The sequence below is a fragment of the Rattus rattus genome, chromosome 2 (assembly GCF_011064425.1).
Source record: "Rattus rattus isolate New Zealand chromosome 2, Rrattus_CSIRO_v1, whole genome shotgun sequence".
Classification (NCBI taxonomy): domain Eukaryota; kingdom Metazoa; phylum Chordata; class Mammalia; order Rodentia; family Muridae; genus Rattus; species Rattus rattus.
In genome coordinates, this window is record NC_046155.1 from 200407275 (window position 1) to 200414920 (window position 7646).

At 41.4% G+C, this 7646-nt stretch overlaps 1 pseudogene; it reads left to right on the forward strand.

The window, feature by feature from the left end:
- Positions 1-2339: 2339 nt before the first annotated feature.
- Positions 2340-3076, forward strand: LOC116894648 (annotated as a pseudogene).
- Positions 3077-7646: the final 4570 nt, after the last annotated feature.

The following is a 7646-nucleotide window of genomic DNA, read 5'->3' on the forward strand; positions in this document are numbered from 1 at the left end:
CAAAAAAATGCCCTCTTCTCAGCATGTAACCTCTACAAAATTGGCCATATAATTATAGAACAGGTCTCAACAAATACAAGAAGGTTGAAATAATCCCATGCATCCTATCGGATCACCATGGACTAAGGCTGCTCTTCAACAAAAACAACAACAACAACAACAACAACAAAAAAAAAAAAAAAAAAAAAACCAAAACCAGAAAGCCCACATATACATGGAAGTTGAACAATGCTCTACTCAATGACAACTTGGTCAAGGAAGAAATAAAGAAATAAATTAAAGACGTCTTAGAATTTAATGAAAATGAAGGCACAACATACCCAAACTTATGGGACACAATAAAAGCAGTGCTAAGAAGAAAATGTATAACTCTTAGTGCTTCCAAAAAGAAACCGGAGAGAGCACACACTAGCAGCTTGACAGCGCACCTAAAAGATCTAGAACAAAAAGAAGCAAATACAACCAAGAGGAGTAGATAGCAGGATTCAAACCCTGAGGTGAAATCAACCAAGTAGAAACAAAAAGAATTATAAAAAGAATTAACAAAACCAGGAGTTGGTTCTTTCAGAAAATCAACAAGATAGATAAACCCTTAGCTAGACTAATCAGAGGCAGAAAGACAGTATCCAAATTAACAAAATCAGAAATGAAAAAGAAGACTTAACAACAGAAACCAAGAAAAAATTTTAAAAAATCATATCCTACTACAAAATACTATACTCAACAAAATCTGGATGAAATGGACAATTTTCTCAACAGATACAAGGTACCAAAGTTAAATCAGGATCAGATAAACCATCTAAACAACTAAACCCTAAAGAAATCAAAGCAATCATTGAAAGTCTCCCAACCAAAGAAAGCCCAGGACCAGATGGGTTAATGCAGAATTCTATCAAACCTTCAAAGAAGACCTAATACCAATATTCTTCAAACTATTCCACAAAATAGAAACACAAGGAACACAACCAAATTCCTTCTATGAAGCTACAATTACACCACACAATTAAACCACACAAAGACCCAAAAAAGAAAGAGAACTTCAGACAAATTTCCCTTATGATTATCAATGCAAAATACTCAATTAAATTCTTGCAAACTATATCCAAGAACACATCAAAACAATCATCCATCATGATCAAGTAGGCTTCATCCCAGGGATGCAGGGATGGTTCAATATACAGAAATCCATGAACATGATCTACTACTATATAAACAAACTCCAAGAAAAAAGAACACATGATCATCTCATTAGATATTGAGAAAGCATTTGAAAAAATTTGACACCCCTTCATGATAAAAGTCTTGGAAAGATCAGGAATTCAAGGCTCATGCCTAAACATAGTAAAAGCAATATACAGCAAACCAGTAGCTAACATTAAACTAAATGAAGAGAAACTTGAAGCAATCCCACTAAAATCAAGTATTAGACAAGACTGCCCAGTCTCTTCCTACCTATTCAATATAGTACTCAAAGTCATAGCCAGAGCAATCAGACAACAAAGGAGATTAAAGGGATACAAATTGGAAAAGAAGTAATAATATCACTATTTGCAGATGATATGATAGTATACTTAAGTGACCCCAATAATTCCACCAGAGAACTCCTAAACCTTATAAAAACTTTAGTACAGTGGCTTGATATACAATTAACTCAAACAAATCAGTAGCCTTCCTCTACTCAAAGAATAAACAGGCTGAGAAACAAATTAGGGAAATGACACCCTTCACAGTAGTCCCAAACAATATAAAATACCTTGGTATGACTCCAACCAAGCAAGAGAAAGATCTGTATGTCAAGAATTTCAAGTCTCTGTAGAAAGGAATCGAAGATCTCAGAAGATGGAAAGATCTCTCATGCAGGACTAATATAGTAAAAATGGCCATCTTGCCAAAAGCCATCTACAGATTCAATGAAACCCTCATCAAAATCCCAACCCAATTCTTCATAGAGTTAGAAAGAGCAATTTGCAAGTTCATTTGGAATAACAAAAAACCCAGGATAGCAAAAACTATTCTCAACAATAAAAGAACTTCTGGGGTGAATCATCTCTGAACCTCAAGCAGTATTACAGAGCAATAGTGATAAAACTGTATGGTATTGGTACAGAGACAGGCAGGTAGATCAGTGGAATAGAATTGAAGACCCAGAAATGAACCCACATACCTATGGTCACTTGATCATTGACAAACGATCTAAGACTACCCAAAGGAAAAAAAGACACCATTTTCAACAAATGGTGCTGGTTCAATTGGAGATCAGCATATAGAAGAATGCACATCAGGTGAGTGTGCACTTTTGAGCAGCAGTGGCCCAACCTAGAGCCCGAGACTTCACAGTGATGAGCTAAGACCACACCATCACTGTCTTCTCCCCAACAGCCACTTCTTCCAAGTGGAATCTGCGCAGGAGGTGGTCAAAAAGGGCTCCACCACAGTTGGTGTTCGAGGAAGGGACGTTGTTGTTCTCAGTGTGGGAAAAAAGTCGGTGGTCAATCTACAAGATGAAAGAAAATCTGCACTCTGGAAAATAATATCTGTATGGCCTTTGCAGGTCTTACTGCTGATGCAAGCAAGGATAGTCATCAACAGAGTCAGGGTAGAGTGCCAAAGCCACCAGCTGACCATGGAGGACCCAGTGACTTTGGAGTACATCACCTGCTACATTGCTAGTCTGAAGTAGCATTATGCACAGAGCAATGGGTGGAGTCCATTTAGTATCTCTGCCCTAATTGTGGGTTTTGACTTTGATGGCACTCCCAGACTCTATCAGACTGATCCCTCTGCCACATACCATGCTTGGAAGGCAAACACCATAGTCTGGGGTGCCAAGTCAGTGTGTGAATTTCTGGAGAAGAACTACATAGATGATAACATCAAAACAGACGATCTGAAAATCAAACTGGTGATCAAGGCACTGCTAGAAGTAGTTCAGTCAGGTGGCAAAGACATTGAACTTGTTGTCATGAAGCAGGATCAACCCCTCAAGATTCTAAGTCCTGAAGAAATTGAGAAGTATGTTACTGAAATCGAGAAGAAAGAAGAAAATAGAAAGAAGCAGCAAAAGAAAGCATCTTGATGAAGAGGGTACTGGTCAGAACAGCTTTGAGCCTGCATCTGGGCAGGCCTTGGTGCTTTGGGCCTTGTGGCTATTTGTCCAAGTCCAATAAACCATTATATTTAAAAAGAGAAGAAGAAAAAGAAAAGAATGCCCATTAATCCATTTTTATTGCCCTGAAAGCTCAAGTCCAAGTGGATTAAGGACTTCCACATAAAACAAGATACACTCAAACTAATAGAAGAGAAAAATGGTGAAAAGCCTGGAACACATGGGCACTGGGAAAAATTTCCTAAACAAAACACCAATGGTTTATGCTCTAAGATCGAGAATCAACAAATGGGACCTCATAAAACTGCAAAGCTTCTGTAAGCAAAGGACACTGTTGTTAGAACAAAATGGCAACCAACAATTTGGGAAAAGATCTTTACCAAAACTACATCTGATAGAGGGGGTAATATTCAATATATGCAAAGAACACAAGAAGTTAGGCTCCAGAGAGCCAAATAACCCTATTAAAAAATAGTCTACAGAGCTAAACAAAGAATTCTCAAATGAGGAATATCAAATGGCTGAGAAACACCTTAAGAAGTGTTCAATATCCGTAGTCATCAGGGAAATGCAAGTCAAAACAACCCTGAGATTCCACCTCACACCAGTCAGAGTGGCTAAGATCAAAAATTCAGGTGACAACAGATGTTGGTGAGGAGGTAGAGAAAGAGGAACATTTCTCCATTGTTGTCTGGATTGCGAGCTGGTACAACCACTGTGAAAATCAGTCTGGTGGTTCCTCAGAAAATTCAACATTCAACCTGAGGATGCAGCTAAATGATTCCTGGGCATATACCCAAAAGATACTCCAGCATATAACAAGGAAACATACTCCACTATGTTCATAGCAGCTTTATTTATATTAGTCAAAAGCTGGGAAAAACTCAGATGTCCTTCAACAAAGGAATGGATACAGAAAATGTGGTACATGGATTACTACTCATCTATCAAAAACAATTACTTCATGAAATTCTTATGCAAATGGATGGAACTAAGAAATATCATCCTGAGTGAGGTAACCCAATCACAAAAGAACACAGATGATATGCACTCATTGATAAGTGCATATTAGCCCAAAAGCTCAGAATACCCAAATACAGTTCACAGATCATAGGAAGCTCAAGAAGAAGGAAGACCAAGGTGTGGATGCTTCAAACCTTCTTAGAATGCAGAACAAAATACTCCAGGGAGGAAATATGGTGACAAAGTGTGGAGCAGAGACTAAAGGAAAAGCCATCCAGACACTGCCCCACCTCGAGATCCATCCCATATACAGACACCAAACCTAGTCACTACAGCAGATGCCAAGAAGTGGTTGCCGACAGGATCCTAATATACCTGTCTCCTGAGAGGTCCTGCCAGAGCCTGACAAATACAGAGGTGGATGGTCCCAGCCAACCATTTGGCTTAGTACGAGGTCCCCAATAGAGGAGTTAGAGAAAGGACTGAAGGATCTGAAGGGGTTTACAACCCCATAGGAAGAACAACAATATTAACCAATCAGGACCTCCCTACCCCTTGAGCTCCTGGGTTCTAAATCACCATCCTAAGAGTATACAGGGAGGAACCTATAGCTCCAGCTGCATATGTAGCAAGGATGGCCTTGTTGTTCATCAATGGAGGAGAGGTCCTTGGTCCTGTGAAGTCTCGATGCTCCAGTGTAGGGAAATGCCAGGGTGGGGAGGTGGGAGTGGAAAGGTGGGTGGGAAAGCACCCTCATAGAGGCAGGGGGTGGGAGGATGGGATATGGGGTTTCTGGAGGGGAAAACGGGAAAGGGAATAACATTTGAATTGTAAAAAAATAAAATATCCAATAAAAAAGTTTCCATAATATTCCTATCCTTTTCCTTTTGATGCAGCAGTGTGGCTGGCATGGAACTTCCTTTAGCGCATCAAGGACATTAATTAATGCAGCCACAGAGCAGCATTTCCTCGAGAGGCACTGTTGCATAACATGAATACACTAGGTCTTCAAAGGGGCAGGATGAAGGGTAACTAGAAGAACTCCTGGCTGCTTCCCACAACTTCAAGTTAGAAGAATCAAGACAACCCCGTGATTCACTACCCAGGCGTCTTAGCTCTGGAAAGCCATTCAATACTTTTCCTGGCTTATTCAGCCTACTGTGGTTCCTTTTCTCAACTTCAAGCCTAAAACGGAACAAAGGCCTGTAATTATCTGTAGTACCTTGCAGATGCTTTGTCAGCTCCATGCTGGCTCCAGTTGGTCCTCTAATGAGCCCTGGACCTGAATTCATGAAACTGGCCTCAGCAGGAACCAGCACCAATCTCAAAGACATTTTATTCTCGCACAGCTGAATGTTAGAAAAGTAAAGCAAAAGAACCACTCAGCCACTGCCAGGACACTCTGCTCACCCTCCTATCTAATTCCAGCAATGATGCTGGTGAATTTGGTCACTCTCTCGTTCATGAGGCCAGATGTGCATCTATGAATCTACCAGGAAGGTACCTTATAAATGGTTATTGATATTTCCCTTTTCAATGTAATTAGTCTCTTCCCATCTGAGGCCCATATTGATGCCAAATGGGAATAATGAAGCTTTCAGACATGACACAGCTAGATAGATTTCAGCATCTGCACACGAAAAGAAGGCCACTCCACCCTCCAGGTTGTGGAAGAGGCTGTCAGATGAACTCTGGCTTCTTTATGGAGAAGTGAGGACTGAGGAGTTACAGATAAAGAAGGAAGGAGGGAGGAAAGGAAGAGAGGGAGGGGCGGAGGGAGGGAGGGAGAAAAGAAGGAGGGAAGGAATGAAGGGGGAAAGGAATAACACAGTTGCTCCAGGATCCAACTGTGAGTGAAAGAGCAGGCAGAGGGAAGACTGTTCTTCATCAGAGCCCACTCCACACTCCACACAGCTAAGCAGTAAGTAAGAAGCCACTCCAATAACAAGACCAATTCATTCCTGAGAGCACCATGGTCATGAAGCAGTCACCACTCAGAAGTCTCCCTCCCCAGTCTAACACATGGAGGATCAAGCTCCCAACACAGTAATTTGGGGACACATTACAAGCATGGTACCTGGAAAGAGAATAAAGTTCAGAGTAGCTCAGGAGACGTCCCAAGGGGATCTGCCTGCAGTCCTGAGAGTTTCCCAGGAAAGACTAAATAGCTCCTGAGGCCTGTAATTTAGAGAGAAGAGAACGCATGTGAAGAGTTGCTATAGTTGTTGTCCTTCTCATGGTGAACCCCCCAGCTTCTCAGGTGACTGAGATAGGCTACTGAGCTTTTGTTTCCTTCTCATGGTGACCCCCCCCCAGCTTCTCAGGTGACTGAGTTGGGGTACTGAGCTTTTGAGAGAAACACTCATCCCAGGGTGGAACAGCAGCCACAAATCATCATCTACCTTAAAACCCAAATGGAACCTACCATACTGGAAGATGCAAACTTCATGTGAGAAGCTCTGTGTAAAATACGGAGCAAACAGCAGCACTGGTAGCACTTAGCCTCTTCCCCAAGCCACACCATCTTGCAGCCTTGGCAGGGTTCTTTCCTGGCCAGAGCCAGTGTTTCATTGGTTCATACTGCAAAGACATGGAAACTCTCATGTTTTATAAAAAGCCTCCAGTACATTTTGTATTCTGTTGTCAGTTAAACAAATTCTCTGAAGACGTATCAACCTAGATTTTTGGACAGATTTTGCATTAAGTAGTTGATTCAGGGAATATGCTTCAGGGTCTTCTCTTTATCTGTGGTCTCCCACTGCTGGGAGTTTGGGCTTCATCCTCTGTACTGAATTGCTCTACGCAGACTTCAGAGGGCCCTGGTGCTGTTTTCAGAGAAGGTGAAAACGAAATGCGCTGTGTCTCTCTGTCTTGTGTCAGATCAGTGAAGGACAAGGCGGGAGTGAAGACAGGTAAAGTGGGGTGTGGTTGGACTTTGTGTACGAAATGGCCCACTGCACACTCTTATTTTCTCCAAGAGTCAGACAGAAGCATGCTTATGAAAATACTCATTAGGAAAAGAAAGATTAACAGTAAGAAATACATCTGAGTCACAGGAATAATGTCAACCAAGTACATGACACTACTATTAGGACTTGGTGTGAGTGAACTTAAACAATCCTGCCAACAGCCCAGTGAAGTAGTGAGGCTGTTACTTCAGCTGTAGGATTAGCAGACTAAAGCCTAAGGGGCATTCAGTGGCATGCTCAGGAGCCAATGACACAGTCGGGCTTTGGGGCCAGGCCAGACTGGCTCTGTGTCTGGGCTCATGAAGGTTAATTCATTTCATCGATTAATATTAAGTGGATCATTTGTACAATTTTCTGCTCAGAGTAAAGCCCTTTGCTAATCCTTAAGTTTCAGCCAAGAGGTATTTATTTGGTGTTGGTGTAGGGTGGTAAGTAACCAGAGCAGTCTTAGCAAAAAGCTATTATGACTTCATTTGAAATTCAAGTATATTAAGCATTGTTGATTTTTTTCCAGTTGAAATAGCCTTCCCATGGGGTCTATCGGCCATTGTCTGTCAACAGTTATTTCTCAGTGGCAAATAAATCCTATTGAAGTAATCCATGCCCTG